The sequence below is a fragment of the Fukomys damarensis genome, unplaced genomic scaffold (genome assembly GCF_012274545.1).
Source record: "Fukomys damarensis isolate Sample0158 unplaced genomic scaffold, DMR_v1.0_HiC HiC_scaffold_29, whole genome shotgun sequence".
Taxonomy (NCBI): domain Eukaryota; kingdom Metazoa; phylum Chordata; class Mammalia; order Rodentia; family Bathyergidae; genus Fukomys; species Fukomys damarensis.
Genome location: NW_022900941.1, coordinates 19,976,530 through 19,993,454, shown reverse-complemented (window position 1 = coordinate 19,993,454; position 16,925 = coordinate 19,976,530).

Genomic DNA, 16,925 nt, shown 5'->3' with positions numbered 1-16,925 from the left:
AAAAAAAAAAAAAAAAAAAGAAAAAAAATTCTATTCATGATAAAAACCATACAGAAAATTTTAAGCGATTGTCTTTATCTCAATCTGTAAAGACTATCTATGACAAGCTAACACCAAACGTCATACCAAATGGTCAGAAATTAAAAGCCTTCACTCTAAAAGCAAATAAACAAGGATGCCCATTGCCACCACTTTTATTCAATAGAGTTCTAGAAACATTAACCAATTACACAAGTGAAAGAAATAAAAGGAATACAGATAGGAAATAAGTTAAATTATCCTTTACAGAAGACATGATACTCTACATAGAAGACACCCCAAATGCCACAAAAATATTTCTAGATTTAATAGCCAAATCAACTGTGTAGCTGGATACAAAGTCAATAATGAAACAATTAGTAGCATTCCTGTATACAAATGACAAATTCACTGAGAGAGAAACTAGGGGAACAATTGCTCTCACAATAGTATCAGAAAAAAATGACATATGTAGGAATCAATCTAACAAAAGAAGTAAAAGATCTTTACATTGAAAATTACACTACTCTCAAAAAGGAGATCAAAGAGGTATTAGAAAATCAAAACATATCCTTTGCTCTTGGGAGGGGGATCCAACATATTGAAAATGTCCACACTCCCAAAATTGTTATACAGATTTAATGCAATTTTAAGCAAAATACCAACTAGAACACCTCACATAAAAACATTCCTAAAATTCATTTGGAATAAGAAACAGAATAGCAAAAACAATGCAGGGCAACAAAGGCAAGGCAGGGGGCATCACAGTCCCTGACTTGAAAGTATGCTACAGAACTACTGTAAAGTCTTTGTAAATCAGGAAGGGTGGAGTGGATGAAAGAAGGGTAGGGGTATGGGGAAAAATAAGAACCAAGATATATCTCTAAAGGTACGAGATCCCAATGATGAATGGAACTGTACTGTATACTTAAAAAGTGCCAATAAACAACGAGGTAAAAAAATCATCATGGTAGTGCCAAAAGAAAACAAAACAGCTTAGGATCAATGGAACAGATTAGAAGATACAGAAACAACTGCCAACACACTCACCACCTTACCTTTTAAACAGGAGCCACTTTCACTGGAGGAAAGATAGCCTCATTAATAAATGATGCTGAGAAAACTGGCTTTCTACATGTGAAGACTAAAACTAGATCCATGTCTCTCACCAAGCACTAAACTAAACTCAAAATGGATAAAATATCTAAATATTAAAACAGAAACACTAAATCTGCTGGAAGAGAGAATTTGTAGAACTCTTAAGGACAGAGGCGTACACAAAGACTTTGTGAACAAAACCCCAGTTGCTTGGGAAATTCTACAAAGAATCAACAATTTGGATCTCATCTTATTAAAAAGTTTTTGCACAGTATAACAAATCACTAAGAGAGAAAAGGCAGCCCACAGAGTAGGAAAAAATTTTAGTCAGTTGTTCCTCACACAAAGGACTAATATCTAGAACATATAAAGAATTGAAAAAAACAGATCCCCCAAAATTAAAAAAACACAGTCCAAAAAGTGGCACATGAGAGGAATACACACTGTACAGATGAAGAAGTACAAATGGTAAATACATGAAAAATGTTCACCATCACAGGTCATTTGAGGGATGTAAATTAGAACATCACTGAAATTCCATCTCATCCTTGAACTCTTCGCAGCTATTGCTGGGAGTGTAGACTGGTGAAAATCAGTGTGGAGATTCCTCAAAAAACTAGGATTAGAGGTCCCATTTGACCCTGCTATCCCCCTTTTTGGTATCTTCTGAAAGAATTAAAATAATCATACCATAATGACATATGTGCATACCCATGTTTGTAACAACTTGATTTGTAATAAATAGTTAAATCATGGAGATAAGCCATATGACCATTGACTGATGAATGGATGAAAAGGATATGATTTTTAAAAATTTAAATGCAGTACTATTCAGTCATAAAGAAGGATAAACTTAAGACATTTCTAGGTAAATTGATGCACCTTGAGATCACACTCAAGTGAAATAAGTCAGATACACATGTATAAATATCATATTGTCTTTCTGGTGTGAAAAGATGAAAGTGTAATTAAGGACCAAAATGTATAAGAGATATTGTGAAAAAGGAAGAAATTGTCCAAAATAGTACTGTCAGATACTTTATTAATGATTAAATTGTTTCATGCAAAAAAATTTAAAAACCCACAAAGAATGAACAAATCAAAGAATAAATCAAATTGAAAATCCATAGCCTAACATCAAAACAAGAAAAGACCCATATTTTCAATTAGAAATTTTAAAAAGAAACCTCAATGGCCACTACCAAAGTCCAGGAGATTATTAGAAATCCCTTGAAAACTTGTACTACAACAAACTGAATAATGCAGAAGAAATGGAAAGATTCATAGACACATATGAATCACCAAACTAAACCAAGATGAAAAAACCTTGAACAGTCCAATAAGAAGAAATAAAATAGAAGCATCAGTTTTTAAAAATCAACTAAAAGAAACCCAGAACCCAAAAAATTCATCACTGAAGTCTACAAGAACTTCAGGGAAGATATAATGCCAATACTCCACAAGCTCTTTAATAAAATTGAAAGGCAAAGAATACTCCTGAACTCATTCCTCGGAGGTAGTATTACCACACTTTCAAAAACAAGATGAGTACATAGAAAAAAAAAAGAAAACTATGATCTAATGTTTCTAGTGAATTTTGACAAAAAAAAATCCCGAACAAGATGCTGGAATTAGACTGTAACAAATCATCATAAAAGAAATCTTATGTCATGACCAAATGGGTTTCACCTCAGGGATGCAAGGATGGCTCAACATGTGCAAATCAATAACTGTAATACATCATATAAACAGAAGCAAGGACAAAAATTGCAGAATCATTTCAATCAGCGCTGAAAAACAATTGACAAAAAATACCATCTATTTATGACAGAAACCTTGAAGAAAGTAGGTATGGAATAACCTTACTTCAAATTGATAAAAATAATTTATGACAATCCAACTGCTAATATCACATTAAATGGGGAAAAGATGAAAATGTCCCTTTAAAATTAGGAACAAGGCATAGATGTCCTCTATCACTGCTCCTATTCAATATAGTACTTGAACAATGAACCAGGCAAAAAAACTCACAAGCGATCCATATAGGAAATGAAGAAGTCAAAGTATCACTAAACCTTTTATACAGAAAAAAATTCCATTAGAAAAACCCTAGAACTAGTCACCAATTAAGCAATGAAACATTACACACAATTAGCACACAAAAAATCAATAGCACTTCTGTACAGTAATAATGAATAATGAGAAATAAATCAGAAAAAAATAGCATTCACAATAGCTGCAAGAAGAAATAAATATTTAGAAACTAACCTAGGCAAAAAGTGAAAGACATTATATAGTAAAAGCTATAACATTCTGAAAAGGGAAATAAAAATAGGCATCAGAAAATGGAAAAACATCCCATTTTCCTGGATAGGCAGAACAAATATCATCAAAATTACCATGCTCTCAACAGTAATGTGTAGATTTAATGCAAACCCAACTAAAATACCAAACCCATACTTCACAGATCTAAAAAGAAAAAACCTTAACTTTATATGGAATCAGAAAAGACTTGTAATAGTAAAGAAAGCTTAGGAAACAACAGCAAAGTAAAAAGCATCACAATCTCATATTTAATTATGTTACAATGTAACGGTAATAAAAGTGAATGGTACTGGCACAAAAGCAAATTAATAGATCAGAATAGGAATGCAGAATCTGCCAAGGCATATTCGGCTACCTGATGTTTGACAAAGGGGCCAAATACATACACTGGAGGAAAAAGGCTATCACCTCTTTAAAAAGTAGTGGTGGAATACTGATGCAGAAAATTGAATCTAGACTTATAGCTATCATCATATATCAAAATTAAGTCAAAACAATCTGATCATTAAAACAATAATACTTCATCCGCTGGAAGATAAAGTAGATAATGCTCATAAGGACATAGATATAGGCAAGGACTTTCTGAACAGAGTCCCAATTGCACAAGAAATAACATCAAGAATAAACAACAAATTACATAAAATTAAAAATCACCTTCACAGTGAATTAAAAAACAACTAACTGAGTGAAGTGACAAGGGAAAAAAGATTTTTGCCAGTTACTCCTCAGTGGACTAGAATATCTAGAATTTATAAAGAATTTTTAAAAATTAGACATACAATAAATGGGCCATTACAATTCTCAGAAGCACAAATTGCCAATAAATTTATAAAAAGTGGCCATTAAACATGTCATCTTACTACCTATATATATATAAATGAAATCAAATAATAAATTTTAGTGGTGACCAAAAAAACAACCCTTCTGCATTGTTGGTGGGAACATATACTTGTAGAACCACTGTGGAAATCAGTATGGTGATTCCTCATAAAAATAAACGAAAACCCTAAAACTATAGGCTTCATTTAAACCAGCTATTTCCCTTCTGAGCAGCTTCCTGAAAGAATTAAAGGCATCAAATAACAAAGATACATGTATGGTCCTGTTTATATCAGCACAACTCATATCTAAATCCTGGGAGAGGCCTAATTTCATTAACAAATGACTGTACAAAGTATAGCATTTATCCACAATGGAGTACTGCTTTGCCATAAAGATGGATGAATTTGAGTCCTTTGGAACAAAATGGGTGCAAGATGAGACCACAAAGTTAAATGAAATAAATCAAACACGAAAACTTAAATATTGAGTGGTTTCTCTTATATAAGGAACCCAAAGTATAAATAATTTATAGAGCAAATAAGACATGGACAATAGGAATCAGGGATATAGATCTTTTGCAAATGGGAAATAATCTAGAATGAAAGTAGGAGTAGATGAGAGAGGAGGGATTGGAGAAGTAAAAAGAATTAAGACAGGTAATTTACCTGTGCCAAATCCCCAGGATAAATGTAATTACTATGTACTGCAAACATGTGTAGATAGGTGATGCATAGATAGATAACAAGATAACTAGATAGATAGATAGATAGATAGATAGATAGATAGATAGATGATAGATTATATAATTTTCAAAACTTGAAGTTGTAAAAACTTTAAAGATAAAATTTCTTAGGAATGGATATGTTTCTTCTACCTATAAGTTAAAACTCAGTAAGATTTGTGGTCTTCTTTCCCAGTAGAAGAGCAATATATATGTGTCTGTCAAAATAGGACTCTTCAAGCCCTTGGGTTGAGGGTAGTTTCCCAAAAAAGTTTGGGCTACCACTATCTTGGTCATTGGGTCGCAATTACAGTTGTACAATACATGACCCAGTTGCCACTGCCATAAATAAAAATTCTTCTTGTCATTATATTCTAGATGTCATTTCCAAAGAAAAGAATGAATTATTCTTAGCACTATTGTGGTAATCATTGGTATAGATAAAAAAGCAGCAGGTGCAAAATACCTATACATCTGTACATTGTGATCCAGTAAAGTAAGCAAAAATGAAAATAATGATCTTATAATTAAAATGAGAGTATTTTCATGTAACAGAAACATCCAACCTTGCCCTGGAGGTTGGGAAGCTTTCTCTGAAGAAGCCAGTTCAAGGCTAATGGCAGGATGTTGAATAGGTGTCTACTACTCAAACTGTCAGCTACTGAACAATATTACTGAAGATCTGAGGACACAGATTTGTGGGAAACACTGGGCAACAATGTCGTTACACTACACCATTGTTATCACACAGAATGGGACTGGACATGAAAGCGAGAGAAAAATGGTGTGTGCTCCTGATAGTCGAGGAAGGAGTAGAGCTGATGCAATATATTTGCAAGTCATTGTTGAAGTCTGATAAAGGAGATAAAAAGCAGATTCTACTTTGTAATGTTTCTGGGTGATGTATTCAATACCAAATAATAATAAAAACAGTATAATTTAACATGCATATTGGCAATAAGTGGTTGAGAGTTGCATTCAGTTGATTACTTGAGAGTTACAGAAATTCCAGGTTTTGTACCTGTTTCTGGGAAGAATTACTTGTGGTAAGACAATGGCATTAGAGAATATATTCACAGCACATTATAATATTGCATGTACTGTAACAGACTCTTCTTAGCCACCGTTGTTCAGACAATACTAGTATTCCTTCATTTTTCCCATAGCCCCATCGTTCAGCTGTTTGAAGAATTAGGACTACAAAGATTTATTTTTTGCCAAACTAGACAGTTGCTCAGAGTTGAGAATGCTGATTCTACAACTCACCATAATCTTGCAGTTTACTAGGTTTCCAGAGTGAAGGCAAATGCATATAGTTCTCTTTACCTTATCAAATTCCCTACTCAGGGATTAGATATAAAGACTGTCTCCTTGATGACAGATCAACAAACTAGAACGTATATCCTCAGTTCAAATTGTTATTAGAGAAGTATTTTTGCTTGCCTTGGAAATAATTCTAAGTCAGTGTAGTCCTTGAGAGTCTTAAACAGCCATCACCTCAGCCACTCTAGTGTAACCCAGCCTGATAATTTCAGAAAATTAGTCTTAAATGCAAATGGGATAACAGTGCTCTTAGCCTATAATTTATTTCAAAGACATTTGTTATTGTCTACCCTAGAGCTGTTAAAATTGTTTAAACTAGAAAAATAGTCATGCTGTTGAAAATGAAAAATAATTAATCAGGGATAGCTATCAAAATGCCTTCAGGTACTCAATAGATTCTAAAAGCAAAGATAATTGGTGAAACAAGATTTTGTTTTAAGTTTGTATCAGTATTGAGCTACTTGCTAGTACCTGGAGTCAATATTTGAATATTATAGGTAAAGACAATCTTTTTGCGCCAGAATTTTACTCTCATCTATTCACTCAACCCTGCACTGAAATGTGAAAATCAGTTGTTCTTGGTCTACTGAATCTTTGGTAATGATTTACTAAGCACTGGCTATATTTAAGACATTTACTACAGGGTATGTGGGTTTAATGGGTAAGACAAAAATAAAGAAGAAAAACAAGAAGAATAAAAACTTTTATCCTTGGATGCTAAAAGTGAAGAATCAGAAATGCCATCTAGTCAAGACTTTGATGTCAGTTGATTATTAAGTAAATATATTAATTGAAAGAACTGAACTTAATACTAGGATAAAGATTTTTTTAAGTGAAAATAATATTTTAGGAAAATACAGTGCTACAAATGGTAAGGTGGAAAAGGATTCAGATTCTCTTTTACTGGACAGTAAAATCTAGATAGATTACCTTAGATCTATTTCTTTGAGACCCAAAGAGAAAACAGAAATTCAGTACCTGTGCATAATTACTGTTTAAGGAAGTCTTCATGAAGAAGATAACTTTGATGTAGGTCTCAGGACAGAAAAAGAAAGTTTGAGTAGATCATTCTTATCACCTTAGCATTTCAATAACATCAAAATATGTACTATAGTGAAGATATTTAACTCACAAATACATTGTATAATGGCCCCTTAACTTTGAATTCAATTTATTCATTAGGGCTGGTTGTAACTCAAGTTGGTTGATTAAAGGCTTAGGCTCCTCTACACAGTCTTCAAAGTGTCTCTCCTGTATAATTTTAGGCTACACTTTCTTCCAGGCAAATCTCAGCCCAATTAGCCCCATACAGAAAAGGATGCTGTCATGTTCCTTCCAGAACTCTTTAAAGGTTAAATCTATGTCAGAGCACCTGGAAGCCTGAGCAGCTGGCAATCCAGTCACAAGTCAAGACTTTGGTCATAAATGAAAACTAAAATTCTGGTCATAAACCAAGTTGTTCATATGTCAGTCCTGGTAGCTCAAGGGCCCACTGTATTAGTGAATTCTCTTTGTTAAAAAAAAAAAACAGGGATCAAGTCAAGGACACATGCAAACACTGACATAAGAATGTATGATTGTTCTCTGGAACCCAAAGTCAAAAATGCAATGAAAATTGGGCCTTCACCCAAAGAAAGTCAGAGGATGTCATTACATCACAACTTCTAAGTTTACACTGTATATCTCAAGTTATCATTAGACTAATTTGTGGTCTTTCAGAGTCAATTTCATATCGCCAAGAATTAACTTGCTTGACTCAGCATGATACTTATATTCCATGTTAGTCAAATTAATTCTATCCTAGCATGAAGAGAAGGAAATGGATGCATGGATTTATGTTAAAAAAATCATCATCTGTCAGGCACTATATAAAAGAAATCCTTGCATTGGTACCATATGTAGTTGTATTATTAATTTTGTATTTATTACTTAATCCATTAAGCAAAGAAGAGACAGTGTAGTTATTACCCTTATTTTAGAGATGAAGAAACTAAACCTTAGGGAGATAAGATCCTTGAGCTGTGACACAATAGTTAAGTACAAAAGCTTGTATATAAATTCATGTAATCCAGAATCAGAACCAAAGTAGGGGCTGGGGATTTAGCTCAGTGGTTTTGCCACCTGTCTTGCAAGCACTGGTCCTGAGTTTGATCCCTGGTGCCAAAAATAAATAAGCAAATAAATATAGCAGAATTAGAACCAAAGTACTATGCCACATAACCCACTTTAACCATTGGAATATCTTTACTATATACTTTCTTGTATATCAGTTATAAGTATTAACTTATATTCAATATCATAATATAATTTAAGATAATAAAGACAACATACAAAATGAACTGGTGAAATATACAATTATCTAAAACTTTAAATTGATACATATAAATGTTTCTAGTAAATTATCCTAATAAAGGAAAGTAAACTGACAAAATTTAGTTACCATGAAATAACTATGATGTACTCCAGTGCGTTGAAAAAAATGTCAAAGGAAAAGTACTTAATAAATAAATTGAAAAGTGAAAGGAACCAATTATTTCCCATTACATAAGCATAGCACATACCTTAATGATATGAAGTCTGATAAAAATCACGAATGGTTAAATTCGTTTAAATGGTTTAAAAATTTATTACAGTAAAAGGCATGGTGCCATTAATCTTCCTTAAAATCCTTCCCTTTACTTTGAGCACACTTACCTCATCTGTCTTATCACTTTCTAAAACATTTCTGTTAGTCTTCTTTCATTTCTTTAGTTACACAATTGTGGCTGCCTTGGTGTCCTGAATTGACTCCAAATGTTTATCTTTTGTGGTCATTCTGCTTTGAAGAAGAGTCAGAAGTTGCACAGTGCTGCAGCCAGTGAATAAAGTGGATGAAAAAGTACTACAGTGTGTTTAGGAGTATGACTTTCTCTTGGATGACACTGGGCAGCAGTATTCACCATATTTTTCATCACAAATAATAAATTTTGAAGGTCTTCCAGAGCTGGTTCAGGAAATTCCAAGAATGATGGAATACATATGTTTGAAGTGAAGGTGAGTATTTTGAAGGGTGTTATACATATTTAAAGTTTAAACATTCACCACATATTTTGATCACACCACATATATAATCATAGAATAGCAGTTTTTATTGGAAAATATTTGTCAAAAAAGAGAAAGAAAAAATGTATTTCTAAAAAAGGTAAAATACAGGTTTAAAAAAAAAGTGAATTTGTGCCAGGCATGGTAGTGCACACCTATGATCTCAGCACTCAGGAGGCTGAGGCAGGAGAATTTCTGTAAGTTTGAGGCCATCCTGGGCTACAGAGTGAGTCCAAGGACAGCCTGAACTACAAAGTGAAACCTTGTCTCAAAAAAAATCAAAATGAAACAAAAAGGAGTGGTGTCTTCTACATATTAATTAGATCCTTAAGTAATCTTTTAGTATTGAATGGGGCAGGGGTTTAGCTCAGTGATTCCACTGCCTACCTCACAAGCACAAGGTCTGAGTTTGATCCCCAGTACCGAAAAACAAACAAAAAAGAATATATTTTCATTGGAGCTAGTAGATTAATATTTCAATAATAAAACTTAGACTAATTCAATCATAAAAGTGTGCATTAGTAGATCATTTAAAAGTCTTCAAATATAGAAGACAGGATGGTGGTCAGTGACCATGAAAAGAGAGATCTCTTAAAAATAGTAAGGGACAATGAGAAATCAATCCAACAGCTCCTAGATGACACAAAAGAATAATGTAAGACTGTAGGAGTTCAGGAAAAAGAAGGAGAACCTACAAATTACATTAAAAAAAACTGTTCACAGAATTAATGACAGAAAACTTCCCAAACAGAGCAAAAGAATTTCAAATACAGATAAGTGAGGCATATATGTCTCCAACCAGACGAGATAAAAAAAATATCTACACCTAGAAATATAATAATAAAGATCCCAGGAACCCAACTGAAGAACAAAATACTGCAAGCAGTTAGAGAAAAGAAACAAATCACATGCAAAGGAAAGCCCATCAGAATCACAGCAGACTTTTCAACACAAACTCTCAAGTTAAAGAGACCCTGGAGTGAGGTGTTTTAAGCCTTAAAAGAAAACAACCTCCAACCTAGACTGATGTTTTCTGCAAGATTATCTTTCAAAATTGATGGGGAAATAAGATACTTCCATGATAAAGAATAACTGATAAACTTCACAAATATCAAACTAGCTCTCCAAGCAATTCTAAACAATATCTTATAAAAAAGACAATGAAGGAAACAACTCCATGAGGTCCAACAGAGCAAATGCATCAGGCAAGCAAAGAAATTAAAGGGAAAGAGGGAAAATTTAAAAGGGCCAATAACAGAAAAATAGCATGATGATGATAAGTTCATACACATCAGTTATAGCCATCAGTGTTAATGGCCTCATTTCTCCAATCAAAAGAAAACGACTGACAGAATGGATTAAGAAGCAAAATCCAACAATATGCTGTATACTAGAAATGCACCTAGTTCAAAAAGAAACTCATAGAATGAAAGTAAAAAGATGGAGAACAGTTCTCCACGTGACAGAAACTCAGAAAAAGGTAGGGGTAGCTATCTTATTTGCAGACAAAGTAAATTTCAAAGTAAAAGTAATTAAGAGAGACATGTAAAGTCTTTTAAATCTAGTGTGATAATATATCGAAATAGGATTATGCAAAAATTAAGCTTACAAAATTATATTAACATGTACAACTCTTTTCCAATCTCGTATCCAAAGTAATGAAAATTTCTATGATGTTGTGAACCTTTGACTTAGATATGCAGTGTCCAAATTTCATAGTCTTATCTACAACTTACAAATAGAAATGGAATCTCTAAGCACTACAATAAAAATTAAAATTTCAAATTATTCTATGTATTTTATGCAAAATATCTTGATATCTCGAACATTTTGAGAGGTGAATGATATCACATAAATATTTATTTGATTTTTACATCTTTTAATTCTCACAGAAATGCAACCACCTAGGTTTGGGGATTTTCATTATTTACATATTGCAAATTGCTAAATTATTAAGAAAGTGAATTTGAAAATATTTTTGTAAATGTTATAGATGAAGAAAATTATTTAAAATGAGAAGCAAACACACAGAAGTGTTTGTTATTGAAATAGTAGAGAAGACATTAAAAATCTGTAGGATTCTTAAGAAGTAAAACAAAACACAAGGCTTCAATGATCTGCTTTTTCTTTTTCTTTTTGGTACCGGGGATTGAATTCGGGTCCATTGCTCTTCCAAGGCAGGCGGCAGAACCACTGAGCTAAATCCCCAGCCCAGGCTTCAAGGATCTTAAATAGCATGCAAAGTACTATATATTCATTGTTTGATCAATTGCACCTGAAGTTTTCAACCCATTGCAGGCTGGAAATAGGAACAAACAGCTTTTAAGGTGTAATCCTTTTTCTCCAATGTTCCAGGCCTAATAATCTTTACCTAATCTTCCGACAGGTACCTTGGATTAGATGTCTACAACTAATTTTATCATCTTTTTCCTCAAACCAGATCCATATATCCTTATCATTCATCTCCTCTTTGTTTCCATAGTTACCTCCTACCTGTCTTCATTGTCCTGCCTTGTTCTCTGTGTTACTGAAATGCAGAGCAGAATAGAGTTCTACTTAAGCTGACTGAAGGTATCTCTGTAGCCTTTGGTCAATGCACACACTGGTTATTATGCTACGATAATTCTATAATCCTTTTATACATATTTCCCTGAAGAGGTTCATTCCATAGCCCCACTTACACCTATGCTTCTGCCATGCTGTCCTAGTTATTCTTTCCAAATGTTTCAGATATTTCTTACCTCTTTTGTTTACGGTCTCTATTCTAACTGGAATGCAATTGCCAATCTGTTCCAAAACTGAGCTCCAAATCTTTTGTGAAGATGTCCCAAAGCCATCCCAGCTCACTTAATAGTATTTTAGTGCTGTCAACATATGCTGAACATATTTTTATAAAACTACTAAGCATTTTATTGTACCATACCACTTTGGACCTTTCTTTTGAATAGTAGATTATAAATTCCTTGAGGACAACATTTATCTATTTCTTCCTGTGTCTCCAATATTTACAGAATCACTGACTGTTGAATAGGTGTGATTATACACCTTGCATCGTGACAGGTATAGCTGCACAAAATCATTGATAAAGTAGAAAACACAAAGACATGCCAGATTTTTCTCAAAATTTGTTATGCTTCTGAAATCAAGAGTTCATCAAAGAAAATAAATAGAACTTTCATCTTACCTTCTAAGATATATATTTTAACATATTTGGATTAAGAAAAAACACCTTTGTTCTTTTTACCTTATAATCTCCTCATTGATCTGGAACTCTATGTATTATCAGGTTCATCTTTTTAAATTATGGCAATATCATTCCTCATTTTACCACACTAGATAAAGCCATTAATAGCAATCATACATTTAATGATTATACCTTTAACATTTCTGATTAATGCAAATAGTTTTTAATAGAAAAAGTTGCCTATGATAACTCATGCAGTTTTGATAGATGGTTTATGATAAGCTACAGGAGTCTTTATTTATTATGTTTGCTGGCACTTGTTCCTATTAATACATATTTAAATTAATTTAAATGTAGTTTATATGATTTGTTTTTGTTTTTTTTTATTTCTACATATAGGAAATTACATTTGTAAATTTGTTTTAAATGTAGAAAACTTTATATGGCCATGATGTTTTTTAAACAAATTATTGGATTGAGTTTACTAATATTTTTAAATAGAATTTTACATTGATTGTCAGAACAAAGTCTTTAATTATCTTTTGTACTTGATTTAGTTTTTCATTCTTTCTTTTAGATTCTTAATATTTTTATTTTCTACATTTATCATGTATTTACATATGTAATACATTTGACAATATATTTGCCTAATTTTCTTCCTCACCTCATCCTTCTACTTGTATCAATCTTAACCTCCTATGCAAGAATCTAGATGCTACTCAGGTTGTTTTCATAGTCTCACAATATTATATTAAATATAAATATAAATATATTACATAAATATATATATAAAATAGAACTCAGTCATATATGTTAAAACATGTATTTGATCAATTTCTATAAAAATTTGATGATAGTCTCTATACTTTCTTCACTTTTCAGCTCTAGCCTTCATTATCAAATGATATAATTCTTTTGTCTGAATAATATTCCTTGATACACACATATTCAGCAGGTCCTTGTTAGGAAGCACTTATATTTTTTCTCTGACTATGAAAAAGACTGCAGTTAAGGGAAAGGCCCACCCAAGTTGCAGGAGGGAAAGGAGGAAATGTCTCCATTTTTGAAGACCTCAAGTCTTTTTTTAGGTGGTGCCAAACCAATCACTCATGTGTAGTGGTCTACTAATCACACGCCTTTAATCCCAGCATCATACAATCCAGAGTTAGCTTCCTCTGAAAAAGCATGAGGCTTTGGGACAACATCTAGACACATGCCATGACAAATAGATACATATGAATATGTATCATATGTGTATACATATACATATTAGTACACATACATATATATGTGCTTATAATCTGTATTCTTCCAATTATTGCTGTGTAATTGGCTTTAATGGATATTTTAAATTTTAGTATACCTTCATCCATGAATCTTTTCTTTTGTAGTTTATGTTTTTATATTGAGTATAAAAAATCTTTGCCAACCCCAAGTTTATAAAAGCAGTCTAACATATTTTCTTCCAGAAGTTTTACTTCTTTGTTTAATCACATTTAGATTTACATTCATTCTGGAACTGGTTTTTGCACATGGTGTGAGGAATGTCTCAGGAATAAACATTTTTCAATATGATGTCCAATTGATTCAGTATCAATTATTGAAAAGACTATTATCATACTGTATTACTGTCATCTTTGATATAAATCAAGTGACCATATAAATGTGGAGTTTTCTTAGATTCTCAGTTCTGTTTTTTTGGTTCATTAGCCTAATCCTACACGGAAACCACATGGTCTTAATTATTGAAGCTTTATGTAAAGTTTTGATTTCTGGTAATAAATTTCCTCAACTTTGTTTTTATTCTGCAGAATTGTCTTGTTCACTCTTGGCCCATCACATTCTCAAGTATATTTTAGAAGAAGTTTAAGCATGTACAGACATCTATTGGGATTTCCTTTAATTTACAGATCATTTTGGAGATAATTAGCATCTTTACATTTCTGAATACTGTAATTTATAAAGCTCCATTAACTTAGAAAGACAATCTTTATTTTTTCTCAGTGTTTCACAGTTTTTCTGTGACTATGCCTTCCAGAATTTAGTTAGTTTATGGTTCTTGATGTTAATGTAAATAGTATCATGTTAAGAGAAATTATTTTATAATTGTATGTTGTTACATAAAAACATATTTATTTATACACTGAATTTAAATCCAGAGAACTTGTTAACTTCATTTTAAATTTTTATTTTAATAATTTTGTGTAGCTTTTTTATAACCACAAAAACATCATGTATAAGTGGTGCTAGTTATTTTTTTAAAACATATACTTTTAAAGTTTCTTTTCCTGTCATACTGAAATAGAGATCTTCTACAATGTTGTAAAATGTTGAATAGACATGGTGAAAACAGACACCGTTGTCCTTTTTTGCATGAAGAAAACTCAGTACTTTGCTTTTTTTTTTTTTTTTTACTTAAGTACTTTTTTTTTTCTAGTACCAGGGATGGAAATCAGGACCTTGCGCTTGCCAGGCAAGCACGGCACCATTGAGCTACATCCCCAGAAAAAAAGTAAAATAAAAGCAGGTGATTTATTTGAGGGGTGGAGCCAGGAGAGAGAGAGAGAAAGAGAGAGAGAGAGAGAGAGGGAGAGAGAGAGAGGGAGAGAGAGGGAGGGAACTAATCTGGATGAAAGGGGAGTATTCAAAAGAAAATAATCCAATTCTTCACTATTAAATAGTAGAATGTTGGTTATAAATATTGTATATGGTTTTGAGTTAGAGCTCATATACAGTGAAATGTGAAAATAATAAGTGTTCATCATAGTTTTTGTATAACTATTTAATTCATATATATAAATATGTAAAAAGATTATGTATGCATATATATTATATATGTGTGTATATATAATATATATAATATATATAATATATATATATATAATCAAGATACAGCTCATTCCACACATTTCAAATATCTCACACACATGTACCCTCCTCCCTTTCTTGTCAGTGCCTATGACTTAGCAACTGAAATGAACTGGTATAAATAGTCAAGAAAGCTTACTGGAATCCAACAATCATTTTATGGAGCATGATAAAAAGATGTGAGTTAAATCTGCAAAGATAAAAGGTAAAATGTCTATACCTTTTCTACTTTAGAATTCACTCTTGCCTTTTTTTCCTATTGAAAATGATGTGTTCAAACCAAGTCCCAATATTTTTCATATCATTTTGCTAGTACACCAATCCAGTCATACTTCTTCCTGAAAACTGAAACACTGCTCTTTTCACAGAAGGCATCAAGGGGCTGGAGGTAGAGATCAATAATAGATCATACACCTGACATGCACAATGCCCTGGGTCTGATACTCAGTAGTAAAAGTTAAATAAAAATTAAAAAGACGTTGAATATAGATAGATGGATAGATAGATAGATATGAATGCAGAGAAATCTGAAAAACAATTTAGTAATATTTTGGACATGAACAAAGACCACAACATCATTTATTTCTAAAAACAGTTGTTGAGTCTGCAAGGACAACTGAGTGGAAAGGTAAAGCATTATAGGGACACTGATGAGAACAAGGCAGATCATTTCACGTATTTATCATTTCATGCAAACTGACTGATAGGTCTGCTAACCATTCTATACCTAAAACTTCAGACTTAGCATTGCTTCTAGAGAGTTGAAGATTAGTTGGGAAGTGAGGAGAAGTTGATTAATTACTCTTTGTTTAGATTTCCAAGTCCTGCTGAAAAGCAAAGCCTGATCTCACTGTAGAGATATCTGAAACCAGAACCCATGCCAAATATACCATTGATCAAATGAAATTAAAAGCCCTGGATGACTCACAGTGAATCAAATTGAGTAATCCTGTAACAACTTCCTATTATTTGAGTCTCTACTGCTTTATTATTTCTAAATACTGAATACTCCAAAGTGTAATATTCAACAAAATACCAGAAGGCATGTAAAGTAGCAGAACTCATAAGAAAAAGTATTTTAAAAAGTCAAAGGAAGCATAAACACAGATGTCACATATGTAGGGATTAGTAGATAAAATATTAAAAGTTAACTATACCAAGTAAATTATTTACATAAAAAATGGATAAAAATACACGAAGCAGTTTTTGGAAAAAAGGCACTAAGAAAAGAAATTCTAGTATAAAAAAATTAACAGTAGATTGTACACAGATTATTGACTTCAAAAAAAGATCATTTGAAATTATTTAAACTGAAGCACAGAGAAGAAAAAGAATAATAATTTTAAAATAAGTGTCAGAGCCTTAAAGAGAATAGTAAATGCTTTATAAGTGAAATAACAGCAATTGGAAAATAATTCCATTTACAATGGCAGCAGAAATACTATAATACACTCAAACTTGTATACTGAATTAATGGAATAAATT